The following is a 24,288-nucleotide window of genomic DNA, read 5'->3' on the forward strand; positions in this document are numbered from 1 at the left end:
CGGCAACTGTGTTTTCAACCTTCAGCTTCTTAGTGCCCGGAGGTGAGATAGGTTTCCTTCTTGCTTCTCAACATTCTTCCAGGTCATTCCCCTCCTCCTCTAAACCAGCAGCTTTAAATCTTGCTGTCCGATACCTCTATCGCTGACCTCACCCCACTTCATCTCTGCACAATTTGCTCCTGTCAGTCACTCCAATGCCACTTCTGTCCTAGTGCTAGGTGGTTATAAGATCTTCCCACTACCCTGGCCTCTCAGTTCCTTTTCTTCTTCTTCAAGGATCTTCTCTCATTGCTTCAATTTTATGATCTCACATTTTCTCTGGGTCAGGAGTCCAGGCATTACTTAGCTGGGTCCTCTACAAAGTGAGGCTGGGACAGCGGATCTGCTTCCGAGCTCATGTGGTTGTTGGCAGCATTCAGTTCCTTGCAGGCCTCAGGACTGATAGCCTCAGTCCCTTCCTGGCTGTTGGCTGGAGGCTCCCGCTGTTCACCATTAACCTCAGGTAGACCTTAGTGCTGTTCAGCAATTCTCTTATACTTCCCTGTTCCACTCTTCGGCATTTTGTACCTTCTCTGTCCTCTAACTTACACATCCTCCCCTTGATCATTCTAGATTTTGTACCTTCTCTAACTTCTAACTTGCACATATCCTAATTCAGCCACTTCCTCCCATGGTCATAATCACCGTAGCCTTATCAAACTCTGCAACTTCTTCATTATCTCAGTTTCAAACATCTCACACCCCGATCACCACCTCAGTTTTCCAGGTCACTCCCTGTAGTACTCTAACTGCAACAATTCTTGAACCCTCATATCTGCTGTCACCCAGCCTCAACCCCTAGCCAATCACAATCACTCTTACACATGTCCTCAGCCCCCTTGCCTTTTTCTCCCTTTGTTGTGCTTGCTTGGCAAAGCCACAACCCTGATTCAAGCTGGCACCCATGCATCTGAATGTGGCGAGAGAAGAACACAAACACTGACTACTTTCACTTTAATTTCATCACCATGAACCTCAGATAGACCCTTAATGCTGTCCAGCAATTCTACTTCCCTTCTCCATTCTTCTGGATTTTGTACCTTCTCTGTCCTCTAAGTTGCACGTCCTCCCCTTGATCATTCTCAATTAATAGACTTGTTAGAGAAAACTGAAGCAATGAGAGAAAAAATTCCACAGAATCTCAGCATCACCCACACCCACATACCAGCCTCTACTTTGCCTTCCCCACCCTCACATGGTTGAATTGCTGTGCTCCTAGCTAAAGCAGCATTGTCACCAAGACATAGATTCCAGTCCTATCTTGCCTAATCAAGATCCTCACTGTCACTCCAGCAATTATCCATCTATTCTGTATTATCAGTATTTTTCTACTGGGTCATTCTGATAAGCTTACAAGCAGCTGTGATTTTTCCAATCCTACAGATTCTTCTCTTTGACCTATTTCTACTGTCAGCTATCACCCATTTCTCTACTCCCTTTACAACAAAACTTCTAAGAGTTTTCTATACTTTGTCTCCAGTTCTTCTCCCATTCTGCAACAGCAGAATACATCCCATACAATACCATTTATACAAAGTTCAAAAACATGTCAAGCATGATACGTATGTTAAGACTCCATACATATGTAGTAGAATCATTACATGCGAGGTACACGTGTGGCGTATTTTAGGTCATCAGCTAAGTGTTAGGTCTCCCATCCTCTCTTAAACTCCATTCCTGCTTTCATCCTTACTACTGTATCAAAACTACTCTTGTGAAGGCCAACAATGAACTTCACATTGGCTAAACCCAATGATCTAGTCTCAGTTCTCATCCTGATTGATGAGTCTCAGTTCTCATCTTATCTGTAACAGCTGACGCAGCTCATCACTTGATTCTCTTTTTTTAACCACATCCTCTTGGTTTTCCTCCTTCATTCGTGGTTCCTCCTTCCCTGTCTTCTTTGCTGGGTTCCATCTCTTCTGTCAGACCCCTTAACTGGGGCTTATTCCTTGAACGCTTTCTTTTTTTCAGACAGAGTCTCTCTCTGTCACCCAGGCTGGAGTGCAGTTGCATGATCTCGGCTCACTGCAACCTCTGCCTCCCAGATTCAAGCAATTCTCCCTGCCTCAGCCTCCCAGGTAGCTGGGATTACAGGTGCCCACCACCATACCCGGCTAGTTTTTGTATTTTTAGTAGAGACAGAGTTTCGCTTTGTTGGCCAGGCTGGTCTTGAACTCCTGACCTCAAGTGATCTGCCTGCGTCAGCCTCTCAAAGGGCTGGGATTACAGGCATGAGCCACCGCACCTGGCCCCTTGAATTCTTTTAAATCTATATTCATTTCCTTAATCTCATCCAGTCTCCTGACTTTCTGTACCATCTAAGATATATGATATTATCATATATGATGACAACTCATATTTATATCTCTAGCTCAGATCTCTTACCTGAACTCCAGATTCTGATACCTCAAACATGTCATAAACTGAGCAATATTCTCCCTCAAACCTGTTGAACCCACTAGCTTTCCAATCTCATTTGATAACTCTATTGTTCAAGTTGCTCAGACCAAAAACCCTGAGTAGTTTCACTTTAATTTCATCACCATGAACCTCAAGTAAATCCTTAGTGCTGTCCAGCAATTCTGGATTCCCCTCGTTTTCTCACACCCATGTCTAATCCACAGAGCATCCCTAACCACCTCCACTGCTACTCCCTGGTCTGAGCCACCATCATCTCATCTTTGGATTCATCTTTTAAAAGCTCTCCCTGTCCTCATGCTTGCCTCTTCCCAACATAATAGCTAGAGTGATCCTTTTAAAACATAAGTCAGGGCCGGGCATAGTGGCTCACGCCTATAATCCCAGCACTTTGGGAGGCTGAGGCGGGCGGATCACGAGGTCAGGAGATTGAGACCATCCTGGCTAACACGGTGAAACCCCGTCTCTACTAAAAAATACAAAAAAAATAGCCGGGCCTGGTGGCGGGTGCCTGTAGTCCCAGCTACTCGGGAGACTGAGTCAGGAGAATGGCGTCAACCCAGGAGGCGGAGCTTACAGTGAGTGGAGATCGCGCCACTGCACTCCAGCCTGGGTGACAGAGAGAGACTCCATCTCAAAAAAAAAAAAAAAGTCAGACATCTCTCTGCTTAAATCCCTGCATTAAATGATCCTCATTTCATTTAGAGTAAAAATCTACATCCTTACAATAGTCTAAAGGGTTCTATAAGATCAGCATCACCACTCCACCCCTGAGCATTACTTCTCTAATCTCATCTTCTATCAGTCATTCTCCAATATGTTCTAACCTTCCCGACCTCTTTTCTTGTCCCTAGAAGATGCCAGCCATGCTCCCAAGTTAGGGCCTCTGCACTGGCTGTGCCCTCTGCCTTGTACATGTTTCCCCCAGATATATGCATTGCCAACTCTCTCACCTCCTTTGGTCAGAAGTTACCTCATTGAAGCCTATCTTGACCTTTTAAAAATTACAGCCCATTCTTAACTGTCACAGTACACCCAAAGCCCCTTTACCCTGCTTTCTCTTTTGCTATAGCACTTCTGACATACTATATGATTTGCTTATGTGTTGTGTTTATTGTTTATTGCCTATTACCCCCCACTAGAATGTAAGCTCCATGAGGGCAAGGATTTATCTGTAGTGTTTACCAGTGTATCCCAAGTACCTAGAGTAGCTATTCACACGTAGGAGGTGCTCAATAAATATTTGTTGAATGAATGAACAAGGTGTTTGTGCTTCTATCCATAGAAGTGAAAACTAGGACTAGGTTTGACCCAATTCTCTTTCATTCAGCAAAAATATCCTTTAATTTTAATAGATACCAAAATATGTAATATTTTATGTTGTTTAGATCAATTAGATATTAAAATTATACATTCAAAATGAGCTTTTTAAGCTTATCAGACTCAGTCAAGAATTTTTTTAAAAAATTTTTTTTGTAGAGAAATATGATAGGTTGATCAATAAAAGACTCTCCAGCTTAAAATACTATATTAAAATATTGAGGGGTAAGTGGAATGGAAATACAAGATAAGAAAAAAAGAGTGATGTAAAATTTATTTTAAAAAAAAGCTTGTTCATGTATTTTTTAAATGGATGATAGATGCATTATGATCTTAAATTTCCTTGGATACATTTAAAGAATGATGTAACTATCTTATTTTAAAATGCCAATACTTACGCCAGAAATAACAAACCTTACTATTATTTAAACTTGTGATGAAACATTTTAGATATGACCTTTAAAAGTACAAGAAGAAACAGTTTTAGCGAGGCGTGATGGCTCATGCCTGTAATCCCAGCTACTCAGGAGGCTGAGGTGAGAGGATTGCTTGAGCCCAGGAGTTTGAGGCTGCAGTGGGCCGTGATCATGCCACTGCACTCTAGCCTAAGTGACAGAATGAGACCCTATCTCTTATTTTAAAAAAAAAGAAAGAGAAGGAAGGAAGGAGAGAGAAAGAAAGAAAAAGGAAAGAAAGGAAGGAAGAAAGAAAAAAACACAGTTTTTCAAATTTCTTTTAGGAGAAAAGCAAGCAAGAAATCTTGAAGACCATAGTTCCAAAGCACTCAAAGGGAGCCAAGCTACTGCCAGTTCTACATAGATCTCTGATAGGGGCAGGCAAAGACTTGAAAGGTTTATTTTCCTTTTGTTTTATTTAATGGTTTTACCTCCTATGAATAGGAGCTTTCTAAGGGTGAGGAGAATATGGAAGTTTAATCTTTTCATCCTAGGGATGGAGACAGAGTGCTCTTCCCTCAAGCAAAGGACCTCCTGGCACAAGTTAGCATCATGATATTTTAGTGTCAACCCAATGTTTTGGGTTTGGTTTGGTTTTGTTTTTTAGAGATGGGGTCTTGCTGTGTTGCCTTGGCTGGACTCAGATTCCTGCGTTCAAGTGATCCTTCTGCCTCAGCCTCCTGAGTAGCTGGGGACTACAGACATGCACAACTGCACCCAGTTTAACCCAGTGATTTTTAAAATAATTCCAGTTGCTCCTGAAAATTACTTGACATCGATTAACCTAAACATTACAAGTGATTCCCACATTCCTAAAAGCAATAAAATAAACTCTCTCATCTCTTTGGCTTAAAGTATACAGCCACAGAAATGTATTACCTATTCAAAATATTAGATTGAAACTTGATTCAAACTTGAGATTCAAAATGACCGGAATCCAGGCTGTGTCTGGAATATTCTTGTTCCTGTCCTTTAGGACTCAGTGGTCCTCTAGGAATGGTGCCCTGCTGTGTCAGAGTTGGCTGCCCTTTCTTTCTGCTCCCAGACTAGGCTGTGAGTTCCCTGAAGATAGAGGTTCTCCTTCCCCCATGTTCTCCGAGTACCCAACACTGAGCTTGCCCACGGCAAGTGTCAGAGAGGCGAGAGATGAGGCTGGGAAGATGGATCTGGGGCCAGACAACGAAGGAAGCCGTGCTGATGAATTGAACTCCATTCAGGACCAGATATGCTTGGGTTTTTTTCTTCTTTTTTTATAATCTTATTAAGGTACAATTTACGTATTATAAACTTGATGCAGTGGACAATTTGACGCATTTGGGCAAATATATGCAATGTGTAACCACCACTACCAATCAAGTATTAGAACACCTCTATCCCTCCAGAAAGTTCCCTTATGCCCCTTTGCAGTCAGTGCCACCTCCCAACCGTATGTTCCTGTCCCCAGGCAACCACTGCCATGCTGTCTGTTCCTAAGGCTTTGTTTCTTCTAGAATTTCACGTAAATGGAGTATTTCCATATGCAGTCTTTTGTATTTGGGTTCTTTCACTCAGTGTGTTGTTTTTGAGATCCAGAATGTTACTGTGTATCAGTAGTTAGTTCCTTTTTATTGCTTAGTAGTATTTCATTTTATGTATATGCAAATCCACAGAAACAGAGGTAGATTAACAGATCAGTGGTTGTCAGGGGAATTGGGAGGTATAAGGTTTCTTCATGAGGTGATGGAAATGTGGAATTGGATAGTGCTGAGAGTTGTACAACATTGTAAATATACTAAGAGACACTTAGTATATTTAACCATTTGAAATGGTTAAAATGGTGAACTTTAGGAAAATTTTATGTTTAAAAAGCAGATTTTAGCAAGCACCACCATAATTCCTTGGATTTGAGGGTGGGCTGAAGACTGTCCATTTCTAATAAGCTCTCAAATGAGGCCAATACTGCTGGTTCCAGAGGCAAAGCCCTAGACTCCAGGGTTTAGAACTGTGTAGGACCTAAATCTAAAATGTACTGGGGAGGCGAATAATGGAACACTAAATTTAGGAGACAGTTCACAGTCATGATTCTACCCACCTAAAATGCTTTTTGATAAAAGTTAAATTTTCAGACATCGTTTCCATTGAATAAACATGTAGAGTGAGCCTACTGGGTGCCATATCTTAGAATGCAGAATTGAATGGCAATGGATATGAACTGAAACAGAGTTTATCCAGTCTTTCCCTTCCCCCAGTAGACGCCAGATCAGACTTACATCTAGACAGATTTTAGTCCCTCAGGTGAACTTGGCATCTAACAGTTTTCCTCAGTGTCACAGGTACAAGAGAGAACATCACAAGCAGGGAGTGGTGGAAATGACAAGTTCATCAAAAACCTGCCAGGCACGGTGGCTCGCGCCTGTAATCCCAGCACTTTGGGAGGCCGAGGCAAACCATTTGAGGTCAAGAGTTTGAGACTAGCCTGGCCAACGTGGCAAAACCTCATCTCTGCTAAAATACAAAAATTAGCCAGGCATGATGGTATGCACCTGTAATCCCAGCTACTCAGAAGGCGGAGGCAGGAGAATCGCTTGTGCCAGGGAGGTGGAGGTTGCACTGAGCTGAGATTGCACCACTGCACTCCAGCCTGGGCGACAGTGCTGTGGTGTCATTTCAGTGGTAAAATTTAATGAATGTCTGTGTTACTTTCAACTCTGAGGAGGAAAACAATCTACCTAAACAACACCAAATTCTTTCCATAGTCTTTAAGCGTTTTTCTTATTTATTTATTTATTTTTTGAGAGGGAGTCTCCCTCTGTCACTCAGCCTGGAGTGCAATGGCCCGATCTCGGCTCACAGCAACCTCCACCTCCCAGGTTCAAACAATTCTCCTGCCTCAGCCTCTTGAGTACCTGGGATTACAGGTGCTCACCACCACACCCGGCTAATTTTTGTATTTTTTAGTAGAGATGGGGTATCACCATGTTGGCCAGGCTGGTCTTGAAGAACTCCTGACCTCAGGTGATCCGCCCACCTCAGCCTCCCACAGTGCTGGGATTACAGGCATGAGCCACTGCGCCCGGCCTCTTTAAGCATTTTTCTTGGGAGACAACCTTGAGGAAAAATAATTAACTTTAGCTTAGACCAAAATCACAGTTACTATTTTTTTTAAAACTTTTAAGAATAATCAAGAGTTACTTTTTTGAGGTAAGAATTAGGCCCATCAGATGGGTATTGAAGAGAGAAGGAGACTGTGAGCACTTGGGTGAGCACAGACCTCATGTCTGCTCTTCAGGACAAACTGTGTGTAAGGGGCAGAGAAGGGAGGGGATTCCAAGACCCAGCCCCTCCTCCAAGGAAAGATGGAAAATCCATCACTGCTCTGAGGCTCCCGGAACACTCGCCCCTCTAATGTCTGCTGTCCCTTTCTCCCAGAGCTGCTGCTGCCTCTCTGCTTTTCCTTCTTCCCCTTTCCTTTCTCTGGCTGACTTTCGCTTCCCTGGCACTTCTGATGTGCTTCTCCCAGCTGCTGCCCTTGAACTGCCACCCCCTTCCTTCCCTCTGTGCTGTACCACCCAGGGGAGCTGGCTCCCAGGATGAGCTGGAGCACAGCGCTTTCTCGGGTTGAGGGAGCCTCCTCCAGGGCTCGGGTACTAAGGCATCTACATCTTTAATCAGGAAGGAAATAGCACCACATAACCCTGGCCATAGGTGTTTCCCTCCCTCCTCCTTTTCAGGGAGGGTGGTTCCCAGGTCACCTCCTACTGGGTTCAACAATAACATCCCTCATCTTTAAGAAAAATGCTGTGTTTCAAAAGCCCATCTGGGCCCAGCTGCCTTCCCCAGTACACAGATCATCTCCATTGCCAGGGAGCTGCAAAGTGGCTCTGCACTTGCCAGAGGCTACACTGGTTAGTTAGAATGCGGGTCCTGACTGCAGGTCTAACCACAGTCCACAAAAGCTCCTCAGAAAGTGTTCTTTGTTGGTAGGTTTGACACAAAGGCCCAGGAATGCGGCTTACACAGTCCTGACCCTACAGCTGGCCCTCCATCCTCTCTGCTCTCCCAGGAGAAGATGGGAACTGGCTTCTTCAGCCAAGGACAAAGCCACGGTGGACAATCGCAGGCCTAGACCCAAGGTTTGCCCTCCCTCCTGCCTCCATCTTTACAAATCTCATGCATGAGGCCAACTCCCCTCCTACTGATGACTCCATCTCCTCCGCTGAACTCATCTCCATCTCTCTGCTGATCTCATGGAGTGGAACCTCAAGCCACTCCACTGGCACTTGATTTTGTAGTCTTGTGTGTATACATTCCACTTCATTATGAGACGGTAGATAGAGGCTAAGATAATGGATGAGCTTTGAAGTCAAATGGACAAGCATTCAAATCCTGGCTCTATCTCTGTGCCCTCCTGGCAAGTTACTGAACCTGTCTCACCTTCAGTTGCTTCAGCTATAAAAGTAGGTATAACACTTGTTCAAATTTTTCTTTTCCTAAGATTTAAATGAAAATTCTCATCCAACAAAAATTTATTGAGTTTCTACTGTTTGCCAGGCACTGCTCTAGATGGAGATATAGTATGAGACAAATTTCCTGGTCCTTAAAGAACTTATTAAATACATTCCTTTTTTTTTGTTTTTTTTTGTTTTTGAGACAAAGTCTTGCTCTGTCACAAGGGTGGAGTGCAGCGGCACGATCTCGGCTCACTGCAACCTCTGACTGACTTCCTGGTTCAAGCGATTCTCCTGCCTCAGCCTCCCAAGTAGGTGGGATTACAGGCATGTGCCACCACACCCAGCTAATTTTTGTATTTTTAGTAGAGACGGGGTTTCACCATGTTGGCCAGGATGGTCTCAATCTCCCGACCTCATGATCCGCCCACCTTGGCCTCCCAAAGTGCTGGGATTACAGGCATGAGCTACTGTGCCCAGCCGCTTAAAGAACTTATTAAATACATTCTTTATAAAGACACATGCGTATGTTCATTGCTGCACTATTCACAATAGCAAAGACATGGAATCAACCTAAATGCCCACCAGTAATAGACTGGATAAAGAAAATGTGGTATATATACACCATGGAATTCTATGCAGTCATAAAAAGGAACAAGATAATGTCCTTTGCAGGGACGTGGATGGAACTGGAGGTCATTATCCTTAGCAAACAAATGCAGGAACAGGAAACCAAATACCGCATGTTCTCACTTATAAGTGGGAGATAAGTGATGAGAACACATGGATACATGGAACCACACGCACTGGGGCCTGTCAGATGAGACGGGATGAGGGGAAGGAGAGGATCAGGAAGAATAGCTAATGGATGCTGGGCTTAATAACTGGGCGACGGGATGATCTGTGCAGCAAATCACCATGGCACATGTTTACCTATGTAACAAACATGCACATGCTGCACATGTACCCAGGAACTTAAAAGTTAGAAATGAAAAAAAACTTACATTCTAGTGGGTGATATACATAAGATGAACATGTGGCCAAACAGATAATATTAAAGTGATAATTGCAATTTTACTTTAAAAAAGACCATAGAGATTGATTAGATTGGGGGAGGAGGTGGAGCACTATTTTAGATAGGGCAATCAGGAGAGGTTCTCTGAGAGGGTGACATTTGTGTAGGGACCTGAATGATGGAGAGAGCTATGCAAAAATCTGGAGAGAGCTGATGTAAAGATCCTGAAGCAGAAGTAAGCTCAGTGTATTCACATAACAGAAGTAAGGTCAACACAGTTAGGGCAGGATAAGAGAGGAGTGAAGTAGGAGGTGAGATGGGAGAGAGAATATGTGTGGAAGAGGCTCCATAAATATTCTTTTTTTTTTTTTTTTTTTTTTTGGGACAGAGTCTCACTCTATCACCCAGGCTGGAGTACAGTGGCACGATCTTGGCTTATTGCAACCTCTGCCTCCTGGGTTCAAGCGAGCACATCCAGCTAATTTTTTGTATTTTCAGTAGAGATGGGGTTTCGCCATGTTGTCTAGGCTGGTCTCAAACTCCTGACCTCAAGTGATCCGCCTGCCTCAGCCTCCCACAGTGCTGGGATTACAGGTGTGAGCCACCACACCTGGCCCAGAAAAAACTGGAAACAATCCAAATGTCCATCCATAGGTGAATGGATGAACAGATTGTGGTAAATTCATTCAGTGGATGTTTTAGTCCATTCTGTGTTGCTATAGCAGAATACCTGAGACTGGGCACTTTATAAACAATAGAAATTTATTTGGTTCACGGTTCTGGATGCTGGGGAGACTAAGAGTATAGCAGCAGCATCTGGTGATGGCCTTTGTGCTTCATCATAACCTTACCGCTTAATGCCATCACAATGACAATTAAATTTCAACATGAGTTTTGGGGGGACATTCAAAACCATAGCAATGGAACACTACTCAACAATAAAAATGAAATGAGTTACTGACACATTCAAAAACATGGTGGTTGGGCCACCCAGTTGGGGCATCTATATATTATATGCAGTTAAGTGATTAGTTATGCTTATATAATATTTATAGTTTGGAATATTTATGTTGCATTTGTGGTGTTAACTAACCATTCCTGTGGTGCTGAAGCAGCATCACTGTCTGGGGTAAACACCTGGGGTTCATTGTCTCGTGCTAAGAAGATTAAGGACACGGACAAACAAGGAGTGAGTTTGGAAGCAGAGGTTTAATAGGCAAAAGAAAGAGAAAGGAGAGCAGCTCTTTTTTGTGAGAGAGAGAGGCGTTGTCTGTAGGGGAAAAGCTGGCCTGCAGCAGACTGCAGCAGATTTTATAGGCAGGCTTGAGGAGGTGGTGTCTGATTTATGAAGGGCCCACAGATTGGTTCGACCAGGTGTGATGTTTACGTAGCACAAGGAGACGGCTGGTTGCCCCACCCCAATCTTATTATGCAAATGGGCTTTCCACTTGGCCAGTGCCATCTTGTCTGCTTCTTACTGTACACATGGCTAGCAAAGAGAAGGAAATATGCAGCTACCATTTTAATCATGCCTAGTGCCAGGTAGCCTTTTCCTATTGGCACAACTGCCAGCATTCACCCATGCAAGCTTCCAGCTTGCTTGTCTATGCCTGCAGCTCGATTTTACAGGCTGCTCTTTGTTAGAAAAGAAAATGATTTGGGGGCTGCTTTTCATTAAAAGAAAAACCTTACCAAGGACTTCCTTACCTTCACAATCTGCCTAAGTAATTTCTTTTTAACTCCTTTATCAGTGTTTCTCAAATTTACCTGATAATAATTACCTGGTGCAGGCCAGGCGCAGTGGCTCACGCCTGTAATCCCAGCACTTTGGGAGGCAGAGGTGGGTGGATCACCTGAGGTTGGGAGTTCGAGACCAGCCTGACCAACATAGAGAAACCCCATCTCTACTAAACACACAAAATTAGCCGGGCATGGTGGCGCATGCCTGTAATCCCAGCTACTCGGAAGGCTGAAGCAGGAGAATCACTTGAACCCCGGGAGGCAGAGGTTGCGGTGAGCCAAGATGGCGCCACTGCACTCCAGCCTGGGCAACAAGAGCAAAACTCCGTCTCAAAAATAATAATAATAATAATAATTACCTGGTGCAGTAGGCTGAATAATGGCCCCACTATGTCCATGCCCTAAACCTTGGAACATGTGAATGTTACCTTGAATAGTGTTTTTGACTGTTTTCTGTTGCTATAACAGAATACCTGAGGCTGGATAATTTATAAATAAAAGAAATTTATTTCTCACACTTCTGAAGTCTGGAAAGTCCAAGAGCATGGCACCGGCATCTGCTCAACTTCTGATGAGGGTTTTCATGGTGAAGGGCATCACATGGCAAAAGACCACAGGCATGCAAACTCAAGTCTCTCTTCCTCTTCTTATAAAGCCACCAGTCCCATCATAGGAGCCCCATCCTGATGACGTCACCTAATACTAATTACCTCCCCAAATCTCTGCCTCCAAATAGCATCAAGGTATGAATTTGGGGATTTAGTTTTCAACACACGAAATTTGAGGGACACGTCCAAACCATATAGCATATGGCAAAGGGAGTTTGCAGATGTGACTGAGTTAAGATCTTGAACTTGGAGATAATGCTGGATTATCCAAGTGGACCCAATGTCCAATGGTCCTTATAAAAGGAGCACAGAAGGAGTCAAAGTTTGAGGAGAAGGTGATGTGATTATAGAAGCAGTAACTGGAGTGATGCTCTTCAAAGATGGTGGAACGGGACACAGGCAGCCACCAGAAGCTGAAAAAGGCAAAGAAATGGATTCTCCCCTCAGAGCCTCCAGAAGAAACCTCCTATCAACACCTTGACTTTAGCCTAGTGAAACCAATTTTGGGTTTCTGACCTCCAGGACAATAATAAATCCATGTTGTTTTAAGCCACTAAATTTGTGGTAATTTGTTACAGTGGCAATAGGAAACTAATACACCTGAGGTACTTGCTAAATATACAAATTACCATCCTTCTCCTATATAAATTCTTATTATGGAGGTCTAAGCTGGGAGCCAAAGAATCTGTTTTTTAACAAGGGTCCAGGGGATGTTTATCTTCAGGTCAATTTGGGAACTGTTGCTGTAGTGAACTGGGATAGCTCAGCCAAATTCTTTACCACTTTTCTGGTGATGGACTTCATCTGCTTTGGCTACAAGTGTGGAGACATAACCAAGGATTGGTCAGTCCTGGCACTCCATTGCTCTAGAGCTTGAGACTGGTTCACAGGCAGACGTGGTCCACACTGACCAATCACAATCCTTCTCTAAGACATTATACATGGAAGCCATCAGAGAAACGTGTTCTTTCTTTGTGCTGGGATTTGGTTTAACAGTGGTACCCCAGCATGGAGTATTGGCCTGCCACTCCTGGCAGTCAGCTTCTCTGACTACATCGAGGAAGCTCATTTGCAGTAGGAAAGAAGATAATAAACAAGAAAGCAGAGTAGAAAGCCAGAAGGAGAGAGAGAGAAAACCCTACTCTCCTTTGAGCCTCAGATCCAATTGCATTTGATGCTGGTACCATCCCTGTTTTTTTGACCTATGAGAATCAATACATCTTATTATTTTTCAAGCTCATTGAATTGGTTTTCAGTCTCTTGAAATATATGGACTCCTAACTCTCACACTGGGATGTTATCTGGAGTGGGAGGGGAATAAATTTTTTACATTGTCTGGCTTTCTTTTCTCCCATTTCTGTGTCCAACATCAACTGCTTCATGTTTGTCTATGCCAGTTTACACTAGTCTGATCAGAATGTATACACTAAAAAAAAATTTATATAGTAATTGTGTAGAAATTTTAGTCACTGTCTCCACCACTCACACTAACTCCTTACGGTATAAACATTTTCTACCCCAACCACATAGTCCCCAGCATCTCTATGTTCAGGCTGATTCTCTTTTCTGCTTCTAACTCCCGCTCTGTCCCATCTATTCAATGACAAGAAATTCTGGAGCGGTGGCTCTCTTCCAATAAAAACAAACCGTAAAACTCCTATGATTGCTTTTGTGCAAAGTGCTACCTACAAAATATCTTCTGTGGTTATATTATATGGAGTTTTATAGGCATCTTTAGCTTGAAATTTAAGGAGCAAGGAGATTGAGTGTTGACTGGAAGATTCTCTCCCATTATTTGTGTTACTTCATTGATGATTCTTTCTTGTCTTTCAATTCCAAAGTGTGTCAGCTCTAGCAGATGCAGCTAAATACTGTTATCTGCAACATTTGCCTGATAGAAATCCTCCTTGCCAGGGGGTGGCTCTATAACATTTACAAATTGGGATTAAGCATATGAGACCCATGCTTTGCCAAAGGCTCACAACAGACTACCATTGGTAAGGTTCTTTGTAGAGTCAGGCTGTAAATATTGGTGGAAGAAAATAAAAATTCCTAACACTTTTCTCTACCAATAAAGTAAAAAGAGCACTGGGCTAGCAGTCAAGAAACCCAAGTATGATCTTGGCTCTGCCATTTGTTACCATGTAGTAAACTTAGGCAAGTCAGTTAAAACCTCTAGGTTCTAATATCTTCATCTGTAAAATGGAATTCACGATACTTCCATGCCTGCTTACCTCACTGAGTGGTTGTAAGAATTAAATAAGGTATACAAATGTAAGGTGTTATTTTGCACTATACAAATATAAGGTGTAATTATGATGCCTTAGTCCTAGGCATCTTTATTTATCTTTATTGGATTGTGACTATTCTACTTACCAAGATGGAAAAAAGTGAATTGCTTCTCATAAGCTAATTTATTTAATATCCATATGCTATGAATTAGGAATTATGCAAGCCCATGTATAGCATAGTAGCAAATTTGGAACATCAGTTAGGATACTACTATATGCAAAGGGTTGACAGTTCAAAGTATGGAAACACATAATAATGTAAATAGATGCTATACATTTCTGCAAAACATGCCTAAAAATGATCTTTAGCATATGCTTCCAAACTGTCTCTGGATTACAGCTTTCAAACAAAACAAAAAACCTAATGGATTTGGACCAGAGATCTTTAAAACCTCCTCTACCCCCACAACTATCTTTATTTAGTACTAAATTTAGAGCAGATGGAGAAACCAGCAAGCAAGACAATGCTACATCTGCTAATATATTAATACTGCTGAGCTGAGCAACTAGAAAAATCTTGAGTGGTCTGTATATGTTAGCAGAGCTACAAATAATGCAAGGCTCCTGCTTTTGAGGAATTTTATAATTTATATGATTTAGACATAGTGTTGTTAGGTAACATTTATTGAGGATTTACTATGTGTCAGGCACTATTCTAACTGCTTTACTCAAATGGACTCATTTAATCTTCCTAACAACCCTGTAAAATAAATAGTTATATTATCCAGTCTACAGGAAGACACTGAGTCTCACAGAGATAAAGTGACTTTGCCCAAGATCACCTGGCTAGTAACACAATTGGGATTCCAAAGCTCACACTCCCAACCATATGCTAAACTGCTCCTTTAGAAAGCCACAGATAGGGCCAGGCACAGTGACTCACTCATGTCTGTAATCCCAGCATTTTGGGAGGCTGAGGTGGGAGGATGGCTGGAGCCCAGGATTTCAAGACCAGCCTGGGCAACATAGCAAGACCTCATCACTACTTAAAAAAATTAGCTGGGCATGGTGGTGCACACCTGTAGTCCAAGCTGCTTGAGAGGCTGAGGCAGGAGGATCGCTTGAGTCCAGGAGTTGGAGGCTGCAATGTGCTATGACCATGCCTCTGCACACCAGCTGGGGCGATAGAGCAACACCCCATCTCAAAAAAAAAAGAATTAAAAAAAGAAAGACACAGATACGAAGAAATAGAATGTCCTATGACTTCATTTCATACATACCATGTATTTATTATTTTTTAAAAGGGCAACCTACCCCAGTTAGAATGCTCTACAAGTCTGTATCATAGCACTTATGGTAACCCTTGCATACAGTAGGTGCTCAGTTAGTATATATATTGATTTGATGACCAACAATATTATTTTAGATCCTTAGGTTGCTTTGAACATAGAATTATCACAAGAACTTAAAGTAGCTGATCAATGTCATGACACATGTCAGATCTCTGAATTCCAGCAAGTCCCATATCCAGTACATGTGTTCAGACTGCATTGCCATTGCCATCTTCCCTTCTGCTTTCTCCCTGAAGGTTGTAAGTTCCTTGAGGGCAAGGATAGTGTCCAGGTCATCACTACATCCTCAGTGAACAGGCTGGTGCCTGGTGCATATTAGTGAGGAGTTTTAATCGTGAGTAACAGGAGCTCAGCTGGTATTTGTTAAAGCAGAAAAGGAACTTGGAAGGATGCTGGGAAACTCCTAGGTTCCAGCATCCTGGAACTGCAGGAAGAGCTGCAGTAAGCAGAGGAGCTCCAGAAACTTGACCCAGGGCTCCTTGCTGCTGGGACTTTCAAGCCATCTCTTTCTCTGCTAGGGAAAAACACATCCCTCAGAACCCTTAATTCACAGCCTTCTAGCTCAATAATGTGACACATATCAAGGGGCTACTTCCTCTTCCCTAACTCCAGTGAGAATGATCTTGAGGAAGTCATGGATTGGCCAAGCTTAGGAGGTGAGCTCATTTCTGACCAATCATCTGGAGCACACCACTTGGCCATACCTAGAGTGTGTGCTTATCCCTGGAGATAAGCGGAGTGTGGGATTAGGGTAAGAATGATGTGGAAGCATGCCAGGTAGCCAAAATAGTAGCTGTCACACACCAGTAGGTAATCGAAGTAACTGATAATTGAGGATATGGGCTGGGAATGTGGAGTGAATTATTTCCTTAAAGAGTTGATTCCATATTGAAAAATAATAAGGCTTCCTTGTTATTCAACTTATATTCATTCAACCAGTAGTTTTTAAGTGTCTTATCAAGGGCCAGGCCTAGTTTTAGGTGCCAGGTGTACTTACAGGAGACAAAACAGTCCCTATCCTCCTGAATTTCCATTCTAAAGGAGGGAGACTGATAATTAACAAACAAATGTGCAAACACAGAATATGTCAGCTGGTAGTGTTATGAGACTAATTAAAGCACGGTAAAGAGAATAGAAAGTGCAGAAGGGGCTTGCTGCTTTTTACAGGGAGAACAGGGTAGGTTGCTTTGATGAGGTGACATTTGAGCAGGCACCTGAAGATGAGAAGGTGAGCTCTGTGGACAGCTGGGGATGGAACATTTCAAGCACAGGAAAGAGCAAGTGGAAAAGCTGTACAATGGGCACCGGCATGGTGCAAACAAGAGTAGTAAGGAGGCAGAAAGAGAGGGGAGGTCAAAGGCAGTGAGGTCAGAGCTTCAAGGCTCCCCTTAGCCTGGGCAGCTGTTGTTGGGGTTGTGGAGAATTCTAGATGGGGTAAGGGGAACCAGGCTGCAATCTGGAGGTATTCTGTGTAAACATGTCTGATAATTTGCCTAAAGAGAGATCAGAAGAAAGGGACCAGAATTTCCAAGAATCCAATAAATTGTTGTGATTTATTTTCTCATTCTAAATTCACATTCAATTCTGAACCTGTGTTAGGGTTCTCCAGAGGGATAGAGCCAACAGGATATATGTATATATAAAAGGGAGTTTATCAGGGAGAATTGGCTCACATGATAGCAAGGTGAGGTCCCACAATAAGCCGTCTGCAAGCTGGAAAAAGAGAGAAGCTGGGAGTGTGGCTCAGTCCAAGTCCAAAAGCCTCAAAAGCAGGGAAGCCAATAATGCAGGCCTTAGTCTAAGGCTGAAGGCCCGAGAGCCCCCAGGAGGCCACTGGTGGGGGGTCCCAGACGTCAAAGGCTGAAGAACCTGGAGTCTGATGTCCAAGGACAGGAGGAGAGTAAGCAAGCATCCAGCACATGAAGAGAGAGAGCAAGAAGACTCAGCAAGCTGCTTTGTCCCCCTTCTTCTGCCTGCTTCGTTCCAGCCTCTGTTGGCAGCTGATTGGATGGTGCCCACCCACACTGAGTCCCAGTCCAACAACTGAAATGTCAATCTCCTCTGGCAACACCCTCACAGACACAACCAGAAACAATGCTTCCCCAGTCATGTAGGCATCCCTCAATCCAATCAGGTTGACATCTCTATTAACCATAACAAGTCCACCCCTTGTCAACTTGGCACTCACACACACCTTCTTAAATCATACTTATCTCCAAATAAAGACAATAAGGTCATAATTCTACCCAACATAATGTAACTATCCTTTGTACAATTGAAAATGCACTAATCCTTAACTTAAATACTATTACATAAAATTAACAACACTTAAATGCTGATGTGACATCAGTAAATCTTACGTTACATCATAAAGGAACAAGAAAAGACATAAAACAAAGATATCTGCTTAATACAAGTGTATATATGCACAAATGTATTATTAACAAAATAAGGAGAGAATACTCATGACAATTACAGTCCTCGTTTCTGAAATGGGTCATGTAGTGGTAGCTGGTATTGATAACTGTAAGGTTAGCTGAAATAAAGGACGAGAGAGAGAGAGAGAGAGAGAGAGAGACCCAAGGTCAGGCAAGGAAGTTTATTAACCTGCCAGACTGTTCCACCACAGTCAGAGGAGGCAGCCCTGAGCTTACAAAATGAGGGGTTTATATGGGGGAGAGAGACTCTGGGATTGTCGGTTAACTTTACCACATATCATCTCGTGACCAGCTTACAATATATTATCTTGTGAAAATAGGAATTTACAAGAGGGTGTAACTTAGGTTTCTCCTGACCTCTCCAGTGCCGCCCGGGGGGCTATAATCAGGGTTTGCTCAGCAAGTCTGGTGACCTTGCTGTGGTGCCTAGATAAGGGTTCAGGAATGCAGCTGCAGAGTATTCAGGGTAAGGGTCAGCTGCATTGCGGGGCAGGGTGGGTGGGGGGAGGGGGGTCCCTGGGGCAGCTTGTCCCTAACCATAACTACCTTCTTCTACTACCCATTCTGTATTCCCTTTGCTATTTGGAAGCACCTCAGCCGGTTGTGGTTTTTTTACCTGGTGGCGTGACCCAAACCTTCATTTCTGAAGTCTGGGCCATTTGTAGTCCTGCCTGGATTGAGTTGCTGTAGTTTTCCACTGACCTTAATTACAGGGCAGGGTGATACTAAGAGACACCCTGAGGGATCTCCTAAATTACAGACATTCTTCCTTTCCTCCATTGTGGAGTAGTAGTCTGATTTCACCTTGACAGTCTGGGTAAATCACCCCAGGCAACACTGTAACTCACTTCCTAACCTGTTGACTCGGAAGCTTGAGGAGCCTAAAGTAGCTCCTCAAGCTACTTTTGTATTGTGTCTCCTGGTGGCAGCATTTCTCCCTCTGGAACTAAGAACTCTAGGAGGCAAAACATAATGCCACTGGAACAAGAAGCAAACATTTTGCTAGTGGTCACTAGGGGTGATGGTGAGTGGTGCCACTTCCACTTCCACTCCTTGATTCTTGGACCTGTGAATCCTGGCTATGGGAGAAACAGTACCGTATACTAGACACTGATTCAGAGCATATACAGCCTTCTGGAGAAGACTTCAGTCCTATAAAGTATTGTCACCTAGCTGGCATTGTAATTGTAACTTCAAAAGGCCATTCCACCATTCTATCAAGCCAGCTGCTTCAGGATGATAGGGAATATGGTAAGACCAGTGAATTCCATGAGCATGAGCCCACTGCTGTACTTCTTTGGCTGGGAAGTGAGTTCCTTCGTCAGAAGCAATGCTATGTGGAATACCATGGCAGTGGATAAGGCATTCTGTGAGCCCACAGATGGTAGTCTTGGTAGAAGAATTCCATGCAGGAAAGTCAAATCCATATCAGAAATAACTATCTGTCCCAAGGATAAACTGCTGCCCCTTCCACGATGGAAGTAGTTCAATGTAATCAGCCTACCATTAGGTAGTAGTTCCACTCAAAACTAGCAGCCTTTTGTGTCACTCAATAAATGGGCCAGAGTAACACGCCCAAATGAGGAATGTGTTGCCTCGAAAATCCAAATAAGCTCACTAGGTGTTGCACCTCTTTCATAGTTGTAGGAGAGGCCAGATGCAACAATTTATCCTTCACCTTAGAAGGAATATCTCAACAGGCCCCACGCCACTGGACTCCTAGAAATTTCACTGAGGCAGAAGGCCCCTGAATTTTAGTCAGATTTCTCACCCCTGATATGCAAATGTCTCACCAAATAAGGCCAGAGTGGTTGCTACTTCTCACTCACTAGGTCCAATCAGCATAATGTCATCAATGTAATGAACTGGTGTGATATCTTGTAGAAGGGAAGAGCAATCAAGGCCTCTGTGAACAAGATTATGACATACAGCTGGAAAGTCAATATACCCCTGAGGTAAGACAGTGAAGGCACATTGCTTCTGGTGGGCCTTATGGGCAGCAATGGAGAAAAGGGCATTTGCCAGATCAATAGTTGCATACCAGGCACCAGAGGATGTATTAATTTGCTCAAGCAATGAAACCACATTTACTATAACAGCTGCAAATGGAGTCGCCACTTGGTTAAGCTAATGATAATCCACTGTCATTCTCCAAGATCCACATCTTCTGCACAGGCCAAATAGGAGACCTGAATGGGGATGTGTGGGAATCACTACCCTGCATGTTTCAAGTCCTTAATTAACTATTTTCCTAGGTAGAGGCATCCTTAATGGCTTCCATTTGGCCTTTCCCACTGTAATAGCCCTCACCCCACAGGCCAGGGAACCAATTTGGGAATTCTGCCAGCTACTAAGAATATCTATTCCAATTACGCATTCTAGCACTGGAGAAATGACCATAGGATAGATTCAGGGACTCACTGGACTTGCTATAAGTCAGACCTGAGATAAAACTCCATTAATTATCTGACACCTATAAGCCCCTAGTCTAATTGGAGGGCCACAATGATTTTTTTTTTTTTTTTGAGATGGAATCTTGTTTGTCGCCCAGGCTGGAGTGCAGTGGTAAAATCTCAGCTGACTGCAACCTCCACCTCCCGGGTTCAAGTGATTCTCCTGCTTCAGCCTCCCAAGTAGCTGGAACTACAGGTGCATGCCACTAGGCCCAGCTAATTTTTTGTGTTTTTAGTAGAGATGGGGTTTCACCATTTTGGTAAGGCAGGTGTTGATCTCCTGAACTCAAGTGATCCGCCTACCTCGGCCTCCCAAAGTACTGGGATTACAAGTGTGAGCCACCACGCCCAGCCCCACAGTGATATTTTGGCTCCCCTAGAATCAATGACAGTTCAGAACCAGTATCCAGTAGCCCCCCAAAAGTCTGATTATTTATTTCTTCAGAGCACAGTCACCCTGCTAAAAGGCCAGAGGTGTCCTTGAGGAAGGTTAGGAGAAAGATTAACAGTATAAATTTTCAGTAGTATAGTGGGGTCCTTCCTCAAGTGGACCTGGCCTCCCTTTCATTCAAGGGGTTCTGGGTCTATAAACTAGCTCAAGTCTGGAAACTGATTGAAGGACCATGATTCTCTGTTTTTATAATTCAAATTGGACTTTTGTTCACTTGACCTGGAAGTTTTCTGCTTATACAGATCAAGTAAGAATATAGGAGGCTTCCTGTTGATTTCACTTCTAGGAAAACCATGATAAATTAGCCAATGCTAGAGCTCTACAGGTTTCAGACTATTCTGATTGCTGTTTTGCCTCTGCTGTCCATTACTAACTATGCCCACCTTGCCTTTGACGGTTGAGTGCCGCCACTTTGCCTCTGCCACCTCGGGATCCAATTATTCCCACTGCATTTAAGTTTTTCAATTGAGTGGCTGTGGTTCCCACTGTAAGATCTGACATACAGAGAAGAGCAATCAAAGAGCTCTTCAAGGATGCTGGTGCTCCCTTCACAAATCTATTTCACAAGGAACTGGTGAAAGGTGTGTCTTCTGGATCCTCCCAGTTGGGATGAGTAGGTCCTCACTGACAAATCCAAATCCACTCTAACATTCCAATCTCCCTAAGCCTTTGGATCCTTCCTCTACATTAAACCAAGGGAGATCAGGCATTTCCAGCTCGCTCACAGTGGGCCATCTTTCGACCCATGTTTCAGCTAACCAAGCAAATAAACTATTAGAACCCTTTTTTAACTCCCTGAGCTGCAATTATTAAATGCAGAATCTCTGTTTAGTGGACCCATAGTAATGAGTTCATCCTGATCCAACTTTATGGTCCTTCCTCCATTATCCTACGCTCTTTTTTTTTTTTTTTTTGTACTTTAAGTTCTAGGGTACATGTGCATAACATGCAGGTTTGTTACATATGTATACATGTGTCATGTTGGTGTGCTGCACCCATTAACTCATCATTTACATTTGATATATCTCCTAATGCTATCCCTCCCCCCTCCCCTCACCCCATGACAGGACCCAGTGTGTGATGTTCCCCATCTTGTGTCCAAGTGTTCTCATTGTTCAATTCCCACCTATGAGTCAGAACACATGGTGTTTGGTTTTCTGTCCTTGCGATAGTTTGCTCAGAATGATGGTTTCCAGCTTCATCCATGTCTCTACAAAGGACATGAATTCATCCTTTTTTATGGCTGCATAGTATTAGAAGGTGTATATGTGCCATATTTTCTTTATCCAGTCTATCGCTGATGGACATTTGGGTTGGTTCCAAGTCTTTGCTACTGTGAATAGTGCTGCAATAAACATACGTGTGCATGTGTCTTTATAGCAGCAAGACTTATAATCCTTTGGGTATATACCCAGTAATGGGATGGCTGGGTTAAATGGTATTTCTAGTTCTAGATCCTTGAGGAATCGCCACACTGTCTTCCACAATGGTTGAACTAGTTTATAGTCCCACCAACAGTGTAAAGTGTTCCTATTTCTCCACATCCTCTCCAGCACCTGTTGTTTCCTGACTTTTTAATGGTGGCCATTCTAACTGGTGTGAGATGGTATCTCATTGTGGTTTTGATTTGCATTTCTCTGATGGCCAGTGATGATGAGCATTTTTTCATGTGTCTGTTGGCTGCATAAATGTCTTCTTTTCAGAAGCGTCTGTTCATGTCCTTCACCCACTTTTCGATGGGGTTGTTTGATTTTTTCTTCTAAATGTGTTTAAATTCTTTGTAGATTCTGGATATTAGCCCTTTGTCAGATGTGTAGATTGCAAAAATTTTCTCCCATTCTGTAGGTTGCCTGTTCACTCTGATGGTAGTTTCTTTTGCTGTGAAGAAGCTCTTTAGTTTAATTAGATCACATTTGTCAATTTTGGCTTTTGTTGCCATTGCTCTTGGTGTTTTAGTCATGAAGTCCTTGCCCATGCCTATATCCTGAATGGTATTGCCTAGGTTTTCTTCTAGGGTTTTTATGGTTTTAGGTCTAAAATTTAAGTCTTTAATCCATCTTGAATTAATTTTTGTATAAGGTGTAAGGAAGGGATCCAGTTTCAGCTTTCTACATACAGCTAGCCAGTTTTCCCAGCACCATTTATTAAATAGGGAATCCTTTCTCCATTTCTTGTTTTTGTCAGGTGTGTCAAAGATCAGATAGTTGTAGATGTGTTGTATTATTTCTGAGGGCACTGTTCTGTTCCATTGGTCTGTATCTCTGTTTTGGTACCAGCACCATGCTGTTTTGGTTACTGTAGTCTTGCAGTATAGTTTGAAGTCAGATGGCATGACGCCTCCAGCTTTGTTCTTTTTGCTTAGGATTGTCTTGGCAATGTAGGCTCTTTTTTGGTTCCATATGAACTTTAAAGTAGTTTTTTCCAATTCTGTGGAGAAAGTCATGGGTAGCTTGATGGGGATGGCACTGAATCTATAAATTACCTTGGGCAGTATGGCCATTTTCACGATATTGATTCTTCCTATCCATGAGCATGGAATGTTCTTCCATTTGTCTGTGTCCTCTTTTATTTCGTTGAGCAGTGGTTTGTAGTTCTCCTTGAAGAGGTCCTTCCCATCCCTTATAAGTTGGATTCCTAGGTATTTTATTCCTAGGTATTTCATTCCTTTGAAGCAATTGTGAATGGGAGTTCACTCATGATTTGGCTCTCTGTCTGTTTTCGGTGTATAGGAATGCTTGTGATTTTTGCACATTGATTTTGTATCCTGAGACTTTGCTGAAGTTGCTTATCAGCTTAAGGAGATTTTGGGCTAAGACAATTGGGTTTTCTAAATATACCATCATGTCATTTGCAAACAGGGACAATTTGACTTCCTCTTTTCCTAATTGAATACCCTTTATTGCTTTCTCCTGCCTGAGTGCCATGGCCAGAACTTCCAACACTATGTTGAATAGGAGTGGTGAGAGAGGGCATCCCTGTCTTGTGCCAGTTTTCAAAGGGAATGCTTCCAGTTTTTGCCCATTCAGTATGATATTGGCTGCATTATCTCACACTCTTAATATCCATCCCATACCTGTTCCCTGGATTTCTGCTCGTGTAAATTAGAAAACTTGAGTAGTTGGAGCCAGCATCCAGTAGCCCCCCAAAAGTCTGATTAGTATTTGGAGCATAGCTTGCCTTTTCATAAGTCATACCCTGAACCTCACCTCTAGGGGCCTGTAGGAACTGGAGTCCAGTTAGAGTCCAGAGGCAAAGACAGGTGGTGGGGATGGGTCCTGAGGAGAACCATCATTGTCTTTCCTGGCAGCTGCCTCAAAGGAGGACATCACTGTTTCCCC

At 43.0% G+C, this 24,288-nt stretch overlaps 1 long non-coding RNA gene across 4 annotated transcripts in view; it reads left to right on the top strand.

Moving 5' to 3' along the window:
* LOC129493147 (uncharacterized) overlaps positions 1 to 24,288 on the top strand; it is a 31,702-nt gene that overhangs the window by 3,076 nt on the left and 4,338 nt on the right. Inside the window, exons 2-3 of one of the 4 annotated variants that reach the window (XR_008661052.2) lie at positions 8,199 to 8,671; positions 11,886 to 13,366. This is a non-coding gene — a long non-coding RNA (uncharacterized lncRNA). Of the gene's footprint in view, positions 1 to 8,198; positions 13,367 to 24,288 lie in introns of those variants that run through there. The other 3 variants (XR_010120994.1, XR_010120996.1, XR_008661051.2) reach the window with 3 other exon arrangements.

The sequence above is a fragment of the Symphalangus syndactylus genome, chromosome 1 (assembly GCF_028878055.3).
Source record: "Symphalangus syndactylus isolate Jambi chromosome 1, NHGRI_mSymSyn1-v2.1_pri, whole genome shotgun sequence".
In the NCBI taxonomy this organism is placed as follows: Eukaryota; Metazoa; Chordata; class Mammalia; order Primates; family Hylobatidae; genus Symphalangus; species Symphalangus syndactylus.